General features: G+C 36.5%; 1 long non-coding RNA gene across 1 annotated transcript in view; it reads left to right on the top strand.

The window, feature by feature from the left end:
• Nucleotides 1–8,409, top strand: part of LOC144204512 (uncharacterized) — a 31,232-nt gene extending 22,823 nt beyond the window's left edge. The window contains exons 4-5 of the long non-coding RNA XR_013327905.1: nt 4,596–4,727; nt 8,297–8,409. This is a non-coding gene — a long non-coding RNA (uncharacterized LOC144204512). The remainder of the gene's footprint in view (nt 1–4,595; nt 4,728–8,296) is intronic.
• Nucleotides 8,410–17,977: the final 9,568 nt, after the last annotated feature.

The raw sequence follows: 17,977 nt of genomic DNA, 5'->3' as shown, positions 1-17,977 counted from the left end.
CATGAGGGCTCCAATCTGGTTAATTTCTCACCTCAGGAGTGTGAGAATGGTATACTGACAACTCCAGCTTTGCCAGCTCAGTTAGTTTTGGCTTTTGTGCATATTGTTATGGCATGCAAAAACGGCATTCAGATAAATGAATGAATAGAAATTAATGTTGTGGTATTTACAGCACAGAATTAATATCATCGTATAGGAGAGTACGAAGGAATAACACACCAATGCTACATAGTGTGTACTCTTCAAGATCTAGTTCCCAAATCCCAATCACCCTACCCAGTATACCTTATTCTTGCGGCCATAAAAAAGGAGCATTTGTCGGACTACCTAAGACGATCCAATCGTGTTGCATCCAATCATTCTTATCCTGTGATATTATCACTGGTACATGTTCAATCCATTTGAAGTAAGAGGGTAACAAACTCATTAAAAGAACGTCTATAATTGCCAATGGTACTGATAAGAGTGAAAATGGATAGGGCGGAAATGTTAAAGCGCAGTGGCCCCTGCTGACAAGCGGTGTAGGAAAGAAAATGTTTATTTTTTCTGGCAGTGCACGTACAAATGTCAGAGGAGAAGGTACACCACTGGCTGTATATAAACAAACTCACATTCAGTAGAGTTTTAGGAGCCACCACACAGTATTTTGCTGTTTTTAAGCTTACACTATATTTAACAACTCCATTTTCTTTTATTTCAAAAGTGATAAACGTACTTTACGCTCAATGTTCTAACACTACTAAATCTGAGAAACCTGGAGTGGAAACAGCATCAAAAATAGATTAACATCAGGGGCTTTACTATGCAAACCTATTCATTTTCGAAAAAAAAGCAATATCATGTCAAGATTAACATATTCTTCACTGTAACCTCATTTCACTGACTTCCTTCATTTTTCTCCATCTCCAATTAGACTGCTATAAAATAAACTTTACCCAAGAGGTTTTGGGGAAATTCCTGCTACTTATTGAGCCTCTTTAATCAGTAGCAGAATCTTAATTTGGGAACTATACTTTGTTGTGGTCCAGGGGAAAGGGTGTGTGCCTCATATAGCTCAAAAGCCTGAGGGGCAAACTGCTTAACTAGAGGGCTATAAACTATCTCAGGTTCATGTTGCTTGGCAACAAAGAATCTTGCGGACTATTTGAATGCAGCGCAGACATGGTGAAATAAAAGCGGCAAGAGATAGTTTTCCTTAGCCACGACTTCTGTTTCATGTGGGGCTGATTCATATTTAAAATGCACTGCTATGTACAATATTAAAATGAGGAAAGGGCATTCTTTTCCTGTAAGCCTTTTTGATGAGATTGTAAAAATGTAATAGAGGTTTATTTGAAATTGAGACAATTTTGCGATCCCATATGTTATCACATATCCTAAAGGGAGAATGTTTTGATTGACTAGTTAAAAAAAAAAGGATATTTGAATCAAGTTTTGGTTGAAAACTTCAATTTTCTATATAGTTTTTTTTTTAGTTCACTGTGCAAATGTTAACTTAATAAATCAACAGCCTTTAATAATCTAGAATGAGTAGATGACATAAAAATATGTAAATTAAATGGCCCTAGGCACTTTTTGGTTAAAAAAAATCAGATTTGGAGCCTGGAAAATCATTCGCAATCATAATGCAACAATACCCAAGTACGAATTATTAAAGACCACTACACATTAAAAAAAACTACAACAACAAAGATCTCAAAGATATTTAATTGGATTAAAGTATATAAGCAAAACATGGGATACCAATGTCATGATTAGATCAAAAATCCCCTCCAAACCCAGACAAGCTCCAGGCAATGCAATAAATTAAACCCACATTTCAAGGAAGAATAATTACATCAGCATTTTTTTGACTGCAGACCTCAAAATGTGATTGTCAAACATACTTTGATTATTAATTACTATTCACATTGCATGAGTTAAATAAAATAAAACCAAATCACTAAGGTTCACCTGAAGCAGTAATTAAGTGAATGCCACTAAGGGCTCATTTTTTTTAGCAGACCTGCTTCAGCCATCACATTTTTTGACAGTTATTGAGTCAAGATGGATTTAGTTTTTTTTTGGTTTAAATTAAACATATAAAATATATTAGAAGTTAGCAAATGCATGATTCCATATTATTATTATTTGCCCCTTTTCACCCCTGTAATTCAATTCAAAATGACAAGAATGACAATTTTAAAAAAGAAAAATGTAAAGGAATGAGGGTTTTTATCAGGATAATCTTGGATAATGCAAAACCTAAATTGTGTCTACATACACAAATGCCACTGTCAAACACGCATCTTTCTACTAGTATTTCCATATTGTGTTATCGCCTCTGGCTGCATGCAGAGCCCTATCCACCTTCCCCCACGGAGCGGCAAAGAGCTTCTTCCCCCCCTTTACATACACCCATGGGAAGTTGTTCTCTGATCGTCGATGCTGAGCGAAGAGCTGCATTTTATCTTCTGAATTGTAGTCACACTTCCGAAAACATGCCACCTGCAGCTTCCCACTTACTGCTTATCAAGATTGGTAAAGTGACATTTTCATGTAAATCTCATGCTTTCGTTAGACAAGAAGTGGGAAGTTTACTCTCCGTTTTAATAACAAAAGTAGCTTGAATTCTGATATTTGAAAAGAACGGACTCATGCAGACTATTTCTTTCATCATCCTTCTGTGAAGAAAGAAATAGTATGAATAGATTCCATTCTCAGGGTTTTATTTGACTAAACCAAATGGGAAACCATACAAAGCACATTGTACTGTGATGAGCCCAAACTACCATGTCTGTGACCTGCCATGTAAATTATTATATATATTTTTGATATGACTAAATGTCATTATCCATATGTCATTTTGCTTTTTGGGTTAATGCTTAGTCAGCAGAAGCCAAGTCAGCATGTCTATTAGATAGCATCTTAAGACTCCCCCTGCTCAACCCCTTATTACTATATTGTAACCCCAATTTGTCTGTAGGATCTTATCTACATTTCCATTTGCCTCAGGCAGTGGTTTGGCTTGACTTGCTAATTGGATGCGCTGGCAAGGCTGGAATCACATGGTTTTGTGCCCAGATTTGTCTGCTGTTTCCTATTAGTGTGCCATGGAATGGAGAGTGATGCATATACTGAGGAAAGGTTGATGACAGAAAATAGTTTTTTTGTTTTTTATTATATTTTTCAAATGTATTTTTTTAGGCTCTTGGGGGATTGGTTGACATTGACATTCCTAGACCTCCAAACCCTTTTTAGATGGGAGAGGTTGGCAGCAAATGATCGCCCTACCTGTATATAAGAATGATAATTTGCACAGTGGGCATAGTACTAGTAGCAGGATGAGTTGACCACTTGTCAACAAGTAATATTGTAGTTGCTGTTGTCTGCCAGACACCCACTTGGTGGCACAGTTTTTCCTCATTATGATACAGCAGAGGAGGAGGAGCTGTTGCCAAAGAGTCAAACCCCCACAACGAATGAAAATGTTAATGTTACAAACAAAATACCACTGCATTGATTTTTTTAAAATGCATTTCATACTCAATTTTTAAAGTTAGTCTTTTCGTTTTATTTGCGACCAATCCAGGGCGCAACTTGACTTCAGCCAGCTGAAATTCTAAGAAGACTTAAACCCCAATGAGAGAAATCCCTATATTTTTAAAATAACGAAATACACAAGCCCAAGTAACTAAAATTATAATAATAGTACTGATAGAAGGAGCTTGTTTTCACAGGTTTTGCTGCTTTACTTATGAAGAAAGGAAAAATCTTGTTTCAAACTTTAAAATACATTGACGGATTATCTTCATACCAGTGAACATTTTCCTGGAATCATCGTTATTTATACAAAACCATTTGCAGAGTGAATTACACAAGGTTATACTGTTATTAACATTGAAATATTTGACCAAGGTTGGCCAATTTGATAGTTTATTCAAATCAATTTGTTAGTTCATTTATTTTAAACAGACACATTATGCAAAATAGCAAGCTTTGTTCATCACACTTAATTGTTATTCACATATTCCCTACAAAAAAAAACAAATTTAAAAATGCAAAAATGTTTGGACCAGGTAATATTTTTGTTTTGTTTAGAGGGGTGTATTTTCTTTCTTTTTTGACTGACTACTTGGCTGCCATTGGCAATGGTTGGTTTTCAATAGTTTTAAATTGGATTTCTACCAATAACAAACAAATTTAAATCAAATTCACAACAGGAGGATGAAAACATCCACCTGATTAGCCGCCAATCATCCACATTGGCAAGGACAAGTACACAACAATTGTCTTCTGCAAAAATACTGTAATCCTTTGGGTGCCATTTTTGCAGACCTGGCACATAAATCCATCACTGCACTGACGTTTAGTCACTAAGCCTGCACAGGTGTTTTTTTTTCCACACCTGCAAATTCAGAGGACCTACTTGTCAGCAACTGTTATTCCTTTTTATGTCACTTAAACTCGGGTGTCTTTGTAGATTATTTGCCAGTTTGCCTATCTTGTCAAAATGTCATCTTTTCAGTGTTTGATCAAATGTGTTTATTTGATTTCATTGCACACATTTTAAACCCTACAAATATTTTTATACAACTCATTTTATTTCCATCTAGGAAGCTCAAACCAGTTTCCATTGGTAGTGTTGAAAGCTGAACTGTGCCCAAGATTGGTCAATCAATCACAGGGCACACACTGAGACCAACATCCCTTTCCTCACCCAATCTACCTACGTACATGGAAGCCAGGTGAGCAAATCAATATAACATCACTCACTACCATTTGTTTTTTACCCTTATTAGAGTTTTACAAAGCAAGTACTTTGCATAGTCGATTTTCAATGTGGCTGTCTTCTTGTAAATTGCCTGCCAAAGAGACGTCATGTGCATAAAGTTCTCCTTTAACCTTTGTTGGGAACTCATTTATATACGATAAAATTCATAAACAAATAAAACATAATAGCAGAGTATTTTGGAAGCCGTAAGATGAGTTTATTTGTCTTTGAAATATCCCAAAATCAACAGGAACTTACCCCAAATCAATACAAACACCCGGATAAGTCCACAAGCCAGTGAAACGAGTATCTCAAAATCAATACTGGGGACTGAGCAAATGGTGAATGTTGAAACTGCAATTTCTAGTTAATTTATATTAACACTTTATTGATCTCCTAATGTATTAAATCCATTTATTCATCTTCCAGTCTGTCTCACGAGGGTTGTGAGGGGTGCTTTAGCCTATCCCAACAACATATATGCAATTAATTTAAACCGGGAGGACGATCTGTGACTTCTTGTTTTTCAGTGCCATTGACAAGGCTAGGCGTCTAATCCAATTTAAGTGGGAGGTGCAAATGCACGTTCGCTTATGCTTCTTTACTGGATTGGGCTTGTAGCGCCGTCAATAACAGCCATTGAGCAAAATGACAGCCTTCAGGAGGGTTGCATTTTTGACATACTTAGTCAGAGGGTTGATGATGTCATTACAACTGAATAAAAGTGCCACACAAAGTAAATCATTCCAACCGTTTGGTGGTGGCAACTGCTAAAAAAAAGCACTTAACCTTTCCAAAAAAACATCCAGTGTGAGTGTGTAGATGGCGGGAAAATCACTGTTATCAATTGAGCAGTAATGAAGCAATCTGGTTCTGTAATGCTGAGTGAACAGCAAAGTGGGACTCATTTGTCAGTCTTCTAGACAACAAATATGCGCTCATCAAGGACAATTGTTGCAATTCGCACTTTTCCCTTTTTCCTTCAAGTACACTCCTTATGAGACCTGTTTGTAAGATGAAAATATATCCCTCTTTGTTGCTCAGCCTGACTCTTTCTAGGATAATAAATACATGATTTGTTTTTCTCTTTGTAATGTTGAAGCCTGTTCCATTGTTTAATGATCTGTTGTTTTGCATAATAGAAAAAACGGGACAAAACAAACAAACCTTGAAATAATATGGTAAATATTTTACTTTTGTATAAAGGATATTGCGAATAAAGGGGGGAAAATAACCTAAACTTAATCTATTCTTAACAGCATATTGATTAAATTGTGCAAATAAAAATTTACATGCAGTACAGAATGGTTCTTGTTAGATGTTGCTTAGCGAAGAAAATGTCTGTGACATTCTTTTCGTGTGAACAGAGGACTGAACTCTAGTAAAAAGTGTTTATAGTTGCTTGACATATTTACATAACAAACACATGCAAGCATCTACTATATACAGTTTATACTATATATTCAGTCTCCATGTCACCTTTGTCTTCTACTGTTTACTGAAATACATACTTAAAAGTTTAAAACTAAGAATTTATTTGCATACAAAGACTGCCATGTTTACAGCTTTTCACACAGAACATTTGTGAGAAATATGTCTGTTTACAAGAAAACTACACAGTTATTAAAATCAGCTACACATGATCCCTTTTTGCCCTGAATCTTGGCTGAGTCTCCACACTGTTGAAATTGGTACTATTTCATTCCAACTCCTTAATAAGACAAAATTTTATTTAAAAATAAATCCACCAGATCCATGATACAGTTTGGAATTGAAAACCTCAAATTATTTTGTTTCTGGATTTCTTTGATAGCGAGAGATGACAATACCCGTCCCAAATTCTAAAACATCAACACTGTCATGCTTACATCTTATCCTTTTTCCATTTGAGAAAACTAGGTATTCCTTGATTGTTAAATCCAAAGGTCGGGCTAAAGATGAAATGCTTGAGGGTGGGCTGTGTCCCACCAACCGATATTGGCAGCCTCTCTAAGTGATGTCCCTCTATCCTTCATAAATTATTCATGCATTGACTATGGGTTGAGTCTTGCCAACCATTTCCAGGAGATCCCTGTCTGGTGTCTGGGTTAGATTGGGGTGCTTTTTTTTAAATGCACTTATTTTTTCACTTACAACTCAGTAGTAGTTTTGAATTGGAACAAAGTAGACCTTTTTATTGATATTGTAAGACAACGTGAATTTAAAACCATATTTAAGCTGTTACTGAATGAATATACACACCAAAGTATTTGTTATAATTAATTTAATTTATGCTTCACCTTTAAAGCTGTTCCTTGTGGGATCATTTCTTTTATTTTTGCATTGTTGTTGAAAGAGAGCAACTATTTAATTCAGAGAACCTGATGAACAAATTTGACCTGACCACTAAATGGAATGGACAAAACATAATAATAAAATGGTCATCAAAAGACAGGTTATCTGTATTTCTTTTCTTTTCTAACAACAAAAGCAAAGGGGAAATAGTCATACATGCTTTGTCAGGGATTTGTTTCTCAAATGCAAAGTGCACAATCCTGCTAAATAGCTGATGCTGTTATTTTACTATAGAGAGGTTAATGAAAATGTCATCCTTATAACTCATGCTCTGCAATTGACAGTGATCAATACCAAATACATTCGAGCAGGGATGGCAAGCATAGATAATTTTTCACTGTCACTGACGACAGATTATTGCCAACCTTCCTACTCACAGTGGTTTGGCTTGGTATTAAATAGTCAGGTATCTTTTTTTAAAATATTGCTGCTAAATTAGGATAGAATTGACATGCGTGTTTTAGCATTTGCATACTAGACAGTGTGTATAAAAATAGTCCATGTAATAACACTTTCATCTTTTCAGTGGTTTATTCTCTTTGGTTGTTGTGTATGATGCGTTGTTTACATCTGATTAGTGTGATTCATGAATATAATTTTTTTTAAATAAAAAAAAACACATTATCCAGATTTGTTTTGACGTGCTTGTCTACCGTGGCAAGTTGTTAGTGTCACTTTCTCTTCAAAGCAACATACTGATCCACGCCTAAAACTACAAGTAAAGAAATATAGTACATGAGCCAATTTTTTTGTTTCCCATTTAAGAAAGATAGAGGCTAGTCTGCTCTTGGGAAGTGCCACGGAATTTGCTCAGTAGCCTTGCCTGGATTTGTGCCTTACCACAAATCTGTCTCTAACCTCTACAGCCATTTTTCTGTGACTCATGGCTTAAATTTTGCTTTGATATGCTTTGTCAGCTACGAGGCCCAAAACAGTTGAAACAGGTGTGTGAATTAAGTTGGCAGGTTTAGGAGGAAAAACATTGGTATGGAAGGAACTACTATAGGGCACTCATTGAATTCTTTGGCAGCCATTGACAGCACTAAGTGTCCAATTCATTTTGACTGGGAGAGAAATGGATTGGACTTCATGCACTGTCAATGGCACTGGAACTTGAGCATTCACAGGGATTCCTCGGCTGTTTGTCATTGTTAATGGTGGGGACTTGTTTCTATATACTATAACAGTAATTTAAATGGTGTCTTACAGACTCTGCAAGAAGCCAATACCTCCAGAAAATCCAGAAAAATCTCCTAAAATCTGGATCTTTTTGGTTGAGTCTCCACAAAACCCTGCTGAAGCCACAGTGTGATGTGAGTAAATATTTTTGTATAATAGTGAAATAGTATAGCTTGGTGTCAATTAAGAGCAATTGAAATCCACGTCTTCACAATGTGATGTTTTCACTTCCCGCGTATGCTGCCAATGTACCTTAGCTTCCACCAACACACTCCCTCCACTGATGGCCAATCAGAGCAAAGTCTATTCAAATTAGATCCAGTCAGCTGTATATTAATTATAAACTCTGCCTCAGGACTAACTAAAGTAGCTTGAAAAAATTAATGAATTGCAAATTATGTTGCAAACCTGCTACACTGGCATTCAGAGTTCTATATAAAAAACAATTTGTGAAAAAAAAACAAAATCTTTACTGCCACAACCAGGCTTCTATAAATGACCCGGGGATCTGGGTTGATGTCTGCATGTACAGTAGCTGACATTTTTCATCTTTGAGAGAGAGATCAATTTGAGCCCTACAGTGACTATAGAATGTCAAACTCAGACTAACAAAAGGAAAGGAAAAGACAGGGCTCTACTGCATGCAATGAAATGCCACCTGGACATAAAAATAATCATTCAAGTGTGTATATCGAAATACAAATACTTTGAAAATTGTAATGTGGATATTGTTTCAGTGTGATAGTAGCGTTCTCTCTTTATTGGTGGGGGTGCCGAGCCAGGTTTCTGTGCATCAGATTGCTTTCTAATCGGTTTCCTCCTTCATCTCTCTGTGGGACCAGTACTTATCTGTGCAGTTGATGGATAGAAAAAGAGCGTAGGGTAGGAGAGAGAAAGGAGCAGCCCTGGTAGCATTGAAGGTTGGAAACAAAAAGTCTGCTTTTGTTTCTGTATTCTCCCCTTTTTGTTCAACTCTTAAATTTAGATTTTAGCTGTTACAAGTCATTCACTAAATTATTGGCTTCAGTAGATGCAAAGACAATTATTAGATCCATTTTCTCTCTAAAAGATTGCACAAAAACCAACAAAAAAACAAGAAAAATGCTTAAGCCCCTTAATGTGCCCTTTAGTAGCTGCCACTAATTCCTATTGGTGGTCATTGGTCCAACATCACTGGATAAAAACAGATAATTTGAAGTTTCCCTTGCTAATATTGCATTGCAATTAAATGCTTGCCAGTTCCCTTAGTTACGAATAGGTGGGCAGGGTGAGGACTACCTCAGTAGGCAAAGACTCATTATTGTGTAGCACGAGTGACCTCTGCCAAACACCATCTGTCTTCTGTCAAGGAGATGCAAAGTACACTGTTAACGTCAGCTGGCCCATCAGGCGCCGAGGAGAAAAAAGTCAGTATCGTCACATGCATTGTTCTTTCTTCCAGGATTCATTCCATTCACTGCTTTATATGTGCACAAATCTTTAAATACAGTGAGATACTGGCTCATTAAATGGCAAGATTGTGGTGGAGATGGCGATAGATGATCAATGGTAAAGGGTTGCGGGGGTTGCTGGCGCCTAGGCAGACTACTCCTTAGACTGGTAGCCAGTCAGTCGTAGGGCACACAGAGAGACAAATGACCATCCGCACCCCCAATCATACCGCCACCAGTGAGAATTGAGCCTGCCTACTCCAAAGTCAGGCAATCGAACCACTACACCATAATGCGACTTACTAATACAACACACTATGTAACTCCTTTAAATCTAAAGGGTGATGCCTCAGTGTTTTATATGGCTGGCAAAATAGTAGAAACAGTATACAGACTTGAACTGTGTCTTGTAGGACGTTTTGAAAGCCCAATGGTGACATCTTGTTCTTTAAGTGAACGAACCTGTACTAGACAGCCATTTTCTTAGTGCAACCTTAAATTCCAAGTCTATAACCTTAGGGAGTTGTTTACTGAATTTGACAGATTGAACTTTACTGAGCCACAACCCATATTCCTTTTATTTTACAGTTGTAATAATAGTTTCTCTGTTTCAGTATTGATCATTTATTCTATTAATTATGATATCATAATAAGAAAATCTTAGTTATTGATATTAATCATGCATCAAATTCTCCTGCCATCTGAATTCCACCATATTTTTTCAATTATTGCCACACTACATAAATTGATTCAGATTTTTGTTTGTCAGATTTTTAAATCTCTGTTTATCCTTTTTATTCATAAATTCTTTTCTTGTTATGAATACATGATGTATTATTCGTGAGTCCAGTCTAAGACGAGTTTATAGCTGAGGAAGCTTCACCTCAATTGTGAGAAGAATCACCCCGATATCTCATGTCGCCTTCTAACACCATGTGGCTGTATTAATGCTGCCTCAGCACATTAACTATATTTACTGCCATCCATTTCCTCGGGAAATTGCCTCTGCAGACTGAAGAAGCAGTAGGAGGGCATTTCATGAATTTAAGTCCCCCCCAATATAAAATGCCACATTTGTTTTCCAGGCATGCGTTGCCTTGACTTAACTTCTGCACTTTCTCTTGTCCATCTCCTAATGCTAATGGTGAATCACACTGGCTAGGAAGTGTCACACAAGGTGTAATATATATCAGAGTGCAGCACTTTAGATTCCTATGGAAATGTTCGATTATTTATGTGACATATATATTTCACATGTGTTGTACACTACATCAAACAACAAGCTCTGGAAATATTCATCTTCTATATTTTGTTTGTCTTTCATCTAATTATAAAGCTCGCTGGCAGTCAAAAAAATCTGTCCGATTTATTTTATTTGAGTCTTTGCGCGAGTTAGATGTCATTCTTGACATTAATCCCCTTTGTGTGTTTTTCCATGGTTCGTGTTCAATCATGTTATTGCACCTCACGACATCAGGTTATTTCCTCCTTTACTTGTCGCTCTCCATATCCTTAGAAATGCTATTGGTGGAACAGCTCTGGCATGGTGAGAGCCAGCAAAAGGTGCAATTGACAGCCATGTAAATGTGAAACCTTAAAACACAAACTGTAAGTCATGCAAAAAGCCTAATCAGTGTCACTGCGCCGTGTAAAAAAAATGTAGAAGAGAAAGCTGGAAAATGAAAGGATTCTTTTTCATATCATTCTTATCTCTTTTTGATTGACATTGACTCTAATATATGAGTATTATTTCTCTTCAAATATATAAGAAATGACTTAATTCTGACCCAATGCATTTTTGGGACATGACAATATTGGGGTATATGATCTGAGAGCACTGATCTGATTTTTTTTTTTTGTTGGCCAATCATTATTTATTCAATTTATATTATAATAAATATTAATAATATTTCTGACCCTCTAAGCTAAGACTCTAAATCTTGTTTTTATTACTTGAGACTTACTGCTTTTTTATATTTGCTTCAATCATTTCTAATCAATCACTTCTAAATTTAATCTAATAAGAGAGTAGTTTCCGTTAAGGGAAGAAATAAACCTTTGGATTAGCTTTCAATTTTATTTTTGTTGATAGTTTGGAAACCAAAATCTAATATTTTCAATCTTACCTGGATAGCCCATCATTTTCAGACCTCATCCAAAAAGAAAGTCAATGAATTCATCTTGATTTTAAAGTCATATTCATACGTTCTCGTTCTGCCTTCTCAGTGGGGTTTTAATATTGATGCACACTTGACAGGTAAGCATGGCGTGTAATTATTTGGCAAACACTCTACTCATGTATCGATCCAACTATGTCACCAAAAATGGCAGATTTATTCAATTACTATGATTCGTTCCAGTTAAATGTACAGTAACTAGATTAGCACATGGTCTTAATAAACTGAAGCCAATACCTCAAAACCTACAATTGTTGGTAATAGCGCCAAGATCTGTGTTTTGATTGAACAAGAAAACCAGCCCACAGGATGAACTTGCCTTGACAAATTTGGAGCCTTCTTGAAAGGAAGCCATGGGAATTATTAAATTGTCTAGTTATAACTTGCAGATTGAATCCATGCCAGGACTGAATAGAATTGACATGTCACTCAACAAAAGGTTTGCCACATTTCATAAAATTATCGATTGGAGTCAGGGCCATATTAAACTTTGTTTTTTTGCAGATTTAATTCAGGTTTATAACGGATTTGCTGATAGTGTAGTGTAGATGGATTTTACTAGTATATGTGTTTTTTTTTTTAGCTGTAATAAATTCTGCAGGTTTTTTTTACTGACGGGGTAAACATGTTCATGTTTAAGAACACTTATGTTGATCGTAAATAGAACCATATTGTTTTATTTTTTATGTGAAGGGTCCCTGAAGTAAGACAAATAATTCCATGAAATACTTTAATTTAGAATAAGGCAAGGTTGTTGTCATTTTGATGGGAGTCTAACTGCAATGATTATGAAAGACCTTCCTGATACCGGCCAGAAAAATTTAAAACTAGTTATTTCCAATGATGGATTGAATTGCAAACTTGCCAGTATGTTTTGCACACTGATTTTAATGTATGTGAAAATAATGTTTGTGTGAGAACTCTTGTTACTTGAGAGGGTTTTGAGTGTTTTGGAGTACCTTTCTAAACACAACTGGCATTTCTCTGGGAAGCCATCAGTCACAAGGCTTTGCTGGCCTACAACTGATTAAAAGACTCTTAAGCTGTCGTGACTTAAAGGGGTTTTGACATTAAAGGAGTGCTTATTTAAATGTAGAAACGAACAGCATTTCTGGGTGAGGGTGCCCTTCTCCTATTGCTCTCAGCTGTAATGGATAACACCTCCGAGCCTGCAATTACTCACTGTCCGTCTTCAGCCAAGTTTTCATCACACTCTTTGGAATGAGTCCTGTGGAACAAAAGCAAGAATATTTAAATGCAAGATATATTTATTGACAGTATAATGACCCTCTTTAAAAGATAACTTCCTCTACTACATTATTTTGAGTATTAATGCTGTCATGTTAGAGATGTGTGATTGTGGCATTACATTTAAAATTTAAATTCTGGTCAGTCGTGATGCAAAAGAGAGTATGAACACTTGCGTTCAGCTGGCCACTAACTCAGGGCCTGTGGCCCGGAGACAGCTGGGATTGGCTCCAGCACCCCCTGTGACCCTCATGAGGATGAAAGGGTTCAGAAAATGAGATGAGAATAATACATTTTCTTTTAAAGTGCCTTTCAAGAAACCCAATGACACTTCACACCCAGAAATGCATAAAGGATAAAAATAAAATAGAATAAACAAAGCACAGATTAATAGGGAAATCAAAGTAACAGTTAAACAGTCAAATAAAATAAGAAAAAGGAAGCACAGGTTAAAAGCAAAATCAAAGAACAAAAGAAATGGAGAAAGATAAATAGTACCTCATGCTGGATACGATAATGGAAACAGATGAATCGAAATTTGGATCAAAAGAAAATTATAGTGAAAAGCCTTGACCTTCTATAATGGTGACCAGTTGCACTTATGAATCATTTAGTTTTAGCAAAGAATTTTCTGCAATAGCTTTTAGTAAACATCTATCTCATAGCATCCATGGTGTTTTGCTTGTATAAACCATTAGTTGTGATAATACCTGGTTGCCTGTCAGGTTTATAAAGCTCAGTGGGGAACCCTAATTTGGTACATTATATCACTCTGTCAATGGTGATGGCAAAGGGCACATCATTTGAGAAATTGTCAACAGAAGTGTAATCAATTGATAGGTCTTGTCCGTGTCAGATGGCAGTCGATCATTTCTATTTTCCTAAGAGGAAAGAGCAAAGGTATAATTTTAAAAAACATTCATTTAGTCATTGGAAAATAATGGCTTCTAATGGCTGGTGGCCTCACATAGTGTTGCTGGAATTTAACCATTGCCTTTATATGTCACACCACTGAAAGCTTATTTTGGTGAGGTTAGTTGTTTCATAAAGAAACAGAAAGCCTTGACTGTGCTTCAGAAAGGACAGTTTTGAATAAAATGCATAATCAGACATAAACCTGCATGAGAAATTTCTGAATATTAAACCACATCCAGAGGCTCAACTACTTGGAGCACCCCTCGATACCAGGTGACATTTATTAGATTGTTGCCATGTCTAAATCTGGATTCAGGCTGTGGTGTCTCAGTTTGCCATTCATCTTGAGATATAGTGCATGTATGTCTCCTTGTTGGTTATCTCATAGGCGGCCGGCATTAAGCATGTATGTCTGGGATTCTTAATGCAGTGTTAATCTGAAAGTACATACCGTGAAACAGATGTGTAAAACTCATCATTGTCGCGAGACACAATTTAGTTATGGTTTCCTTCAGGGGGCCCTTAGGCCACCCATATAAATATCTCATTAGGAAAACTAGGGTTTCTAAAATAAACTAATACATTAACAAACAAATTGCCAACTTTCTTGATAGTCAATAATTGAGACAGAAAACCACTCATACCTAGGGGCAATTTAGAGTGTCCAACCAGCCTATTATGTATGTTCTTTTGAAATGTGGGAGGAAACCGGAGTGCCCGGAGAAAATCCATGCAAGCCCGGGCAGAAATGTTTACTCCTCACAGTGAGGACTGACCTGGGATCTGACCATGCCCCCATCCCGCTACTCTGACGCCATTCTTGTTCAGGATGACACAGGAGGTGAAAGCATGCTTTATTTCATGAAGAGAAAACATGCTGCCATGTTTCAAATTACCATATCCCAATTAAATCACTGTGAAAATGACATTGACCTTCTCCAGCCTAAGAAGCGTTACTCCATCAATGCTCAATTTTTCCCAAAAATATTTTTTTGTTATTTGAAAGCAGCTGAATGGGGCATGAACAAAAATATCCAATTATGCTTGGTTATATTTCTTCTAAAAAGTGTAGTTTGGGAAGCAGATGTCAGAAGAGAAAGACAAGAACTCTAGTGGGGATATCACAAACTCAGCCAATTACACCACAATAGGGAGGTTAGAAATGTTTCAAACAAAAGTAGTCCATCAAAAATGCAATTATGGAGGACATGGAAAAATCCAATGCAAAAGGTTTTTATCCGAGAGGGGTTTTTGAACATTACAATTCGACCATGAAGGTGACTGATGAAACAAATACATTCAAAACTGGGAGGACTGGCTGTAAATTATCTTTCATTGCCATTGAGGGTTTTTTTTTCAGTTTTTTTTTTATCCAATCACAATCAATATTCTCACTAAGAAAGGCTCATTTTAAATATGCCATCCTGCATTGCATTATTTGTGGAATGATACTTTTTCTTGAAATCATGGATTTACAGCATCTCTCAATTTACCCATCCTTTAAAAAGTTAAAAGAAAAGCTTATAGTAAAAAAAAATATTATTGAAGGAAAAGGATTATTGAAAGTCACAGAGCTGGAAATATGGGACGCATAACTGCTTCTTGTTTTCTTCTAAATGGTGTTACAAGCTCCAGAGGTTCATCAAAAAGATCTCCATCCGTTCATTAAAAGTTTTTATTATCATTCAGCACAATGATTTGCAATTCCTCAAATCTTATGCAATGACCAAATTTTGTGTACCGCTGAAATGAATTTATGGCCCACTTTCAATTCTTTTTGAGCTTCTTTGCTTCAAGCCTTCAAGCCGCAAAAGTGGTGTTGGTCCATTGATTGTGACAGCTGGCCACAAACTGAATATAGCACAACATACATTGATGGATAGGTCAAGATTTGCCAACAACAAATTGATTGTCTTAGTCTTTGTCAGATTGGATTCCGTACTTAATAAAACCCAGAAATAAATTGGATGTCCGATACTATGACGAAAGTAAAAGGAGACAGATAAGTGAAATGTCACGACGGGCTTTGCTGTCAGTTTCCAGCTTTGGATTGATTTAGATTTGGACTTTGAGGTTTGTATGAAGTGCATTTATTGATTTTTATTTGTGTGTATGTGTGTGTGTTCTTTTCTACTTGTCTTAATTGGATTGTGACGAATTCATTAGTTTCACCTCTTGTCTGCAAGTTGGTTCATGTCCCTGTCATATTCTAGTGTCACACTGTAGTATAAACCCATTCGCCATGATTTCACGTCTACCTGCAGGTGGTAGATGACTTTTCACTCCGACTCAAACCTTACCTTGCCATTTGGCCAATGGAAAGCAAGAAAACAAAATGATCCTTGCCTTCAAGGGTTTTTTTTTCTATGTCAGTCTGTATAGGGGGAGTGCCAATCGGATAGAAAGTATAAGAGGGAACCGTCATGGTGAAAAGCAACCAAACATAAAGCATGTTCCAGTTTCAATGGCTAAGTTGAATTTAAAAAACAGATTGTGACCCTTGTCATATGAACTTATATAGTTGTACAACCCCAGACACAACAGTTTTTTTTTTCCCATAGTTTTCAATTCAGGTCAGCTGTTGTTGTAATGGCTGTATATAAACATGCTTGAATGGTCTGCTAGGTTTATATCCTTTCTATCTAACTAACCTGGGTTGGTAGCCTGAGTGAATTCATCGTTGTAGGTATTTGTGTACTGCTGTCATCATTTTTTATTTTATTTTATTTTTTAGCCTACCTGCTTTCTGACTGTATGTGTTTGCTTGTGTTCAGGTACTCTGTCATGCTTAGGTTTTTTTGCTATGGACAATTTGCCTGGCAATCCAAATGTAATTATGCTAATTGTGTGTGTAACTGGGTAATATACCCTGTCTGGGTAATGATTCAGTAGTTTCAGAGGAAGGATTCTAATTCAGGCTCTCACTCAGTCTTCATTCAAGTGTCCTTCAGCTGGGCACTGACCCCATAATGGCTCTTGATGAGTACTGTGACACCTGAATGGCAGTGTCCGCCATCACTATTTGACTTTGAATGAGTGTGCATGAGTACACTCTCAGGCAGACGTGAGGATACCACTAAATTATCTATTGCTGATTATCCTGGGATAGCTTATTAAAGCTGAACACATCACTAGAAGAAATGACTCATTATTAGTTCACGCTTTTGCCATCCAAACATTGGTAGATTTGTTTGCTGACTGATAAGTGCCTTTAGATGGGATTGTGAATCTCTCAAGCATTGCATGCTGTTGCTGCATTTATATGTGCATTTTCATGAGGTTTCATGTTTTCAAAAATGCATTTTTCTTAGAGATACTGTATGTACACCCACTCACATAACAAGACAAGAATGTTGCAGTGCAGCAGCAGGGTAAACCGATTCTGACCATGGCCTTTGACTGATCAGTAAAGTGTAATGTTAAAAGGTCAACCTTTTGTGTTTTCATCAAGGAAAAAACTGCAGTGGAAAACACTGACATGATGTCAAATGCAAAAGAAGAGTACAAACGAAAATAAAAGCAAGATAAATGTTAAAGCTAACCAATAGAAATTGATTGTGACAACGGTGATCAATTTCCAAATGTGACGTCAAATTGCTTTATTGTTATGTGATGGTTTTAATATAACATCTTGTTATGGAATATGTCTGCTAAAATAACGCTCAATGAGGATGTTGATTTATTTATTTTAGACCATTTTTAAAAATGGTTGCATTATGGTGTTGGAGAAGGTGTTTGTTTGTTTCTCTCAGCAAACTGCGTGTATGGTTCTTGTCACTGATTCTGTTCATAATCTTCATGGACAGAACCTTTAGAGAAAGCAAAGGTTAAAATGTGGTGCGGTTTGGTGACATGCCTGAGTTCTAAATGTTTTTTGTTTTGTTTTGTCTTCATCAGTTTGTGATTTTCAACTCTCACTTCAATGTTTTGTTGCAGGTGAT

This window comes from Stigmatopora nigra, chromosome 11, assembly GCF_051989575.1.
Source record: "Stigmatopora nigra isolate UIUO_SnigA chromosome 11, RoL_Snig_1.1, whole genome shotgun sequence".
NCBI lineage: Eukaryota > Metazoa > Chordata > Actinopteri > Syngnathiformes > Syngnathidae > Stigmatopora > Stigmatopora nigra.
The sequence above is the reverse complement of the archived record's forward strand: the minus strand, read 5'-3'. Positions and strand labels throughout refer to the sequence as shown.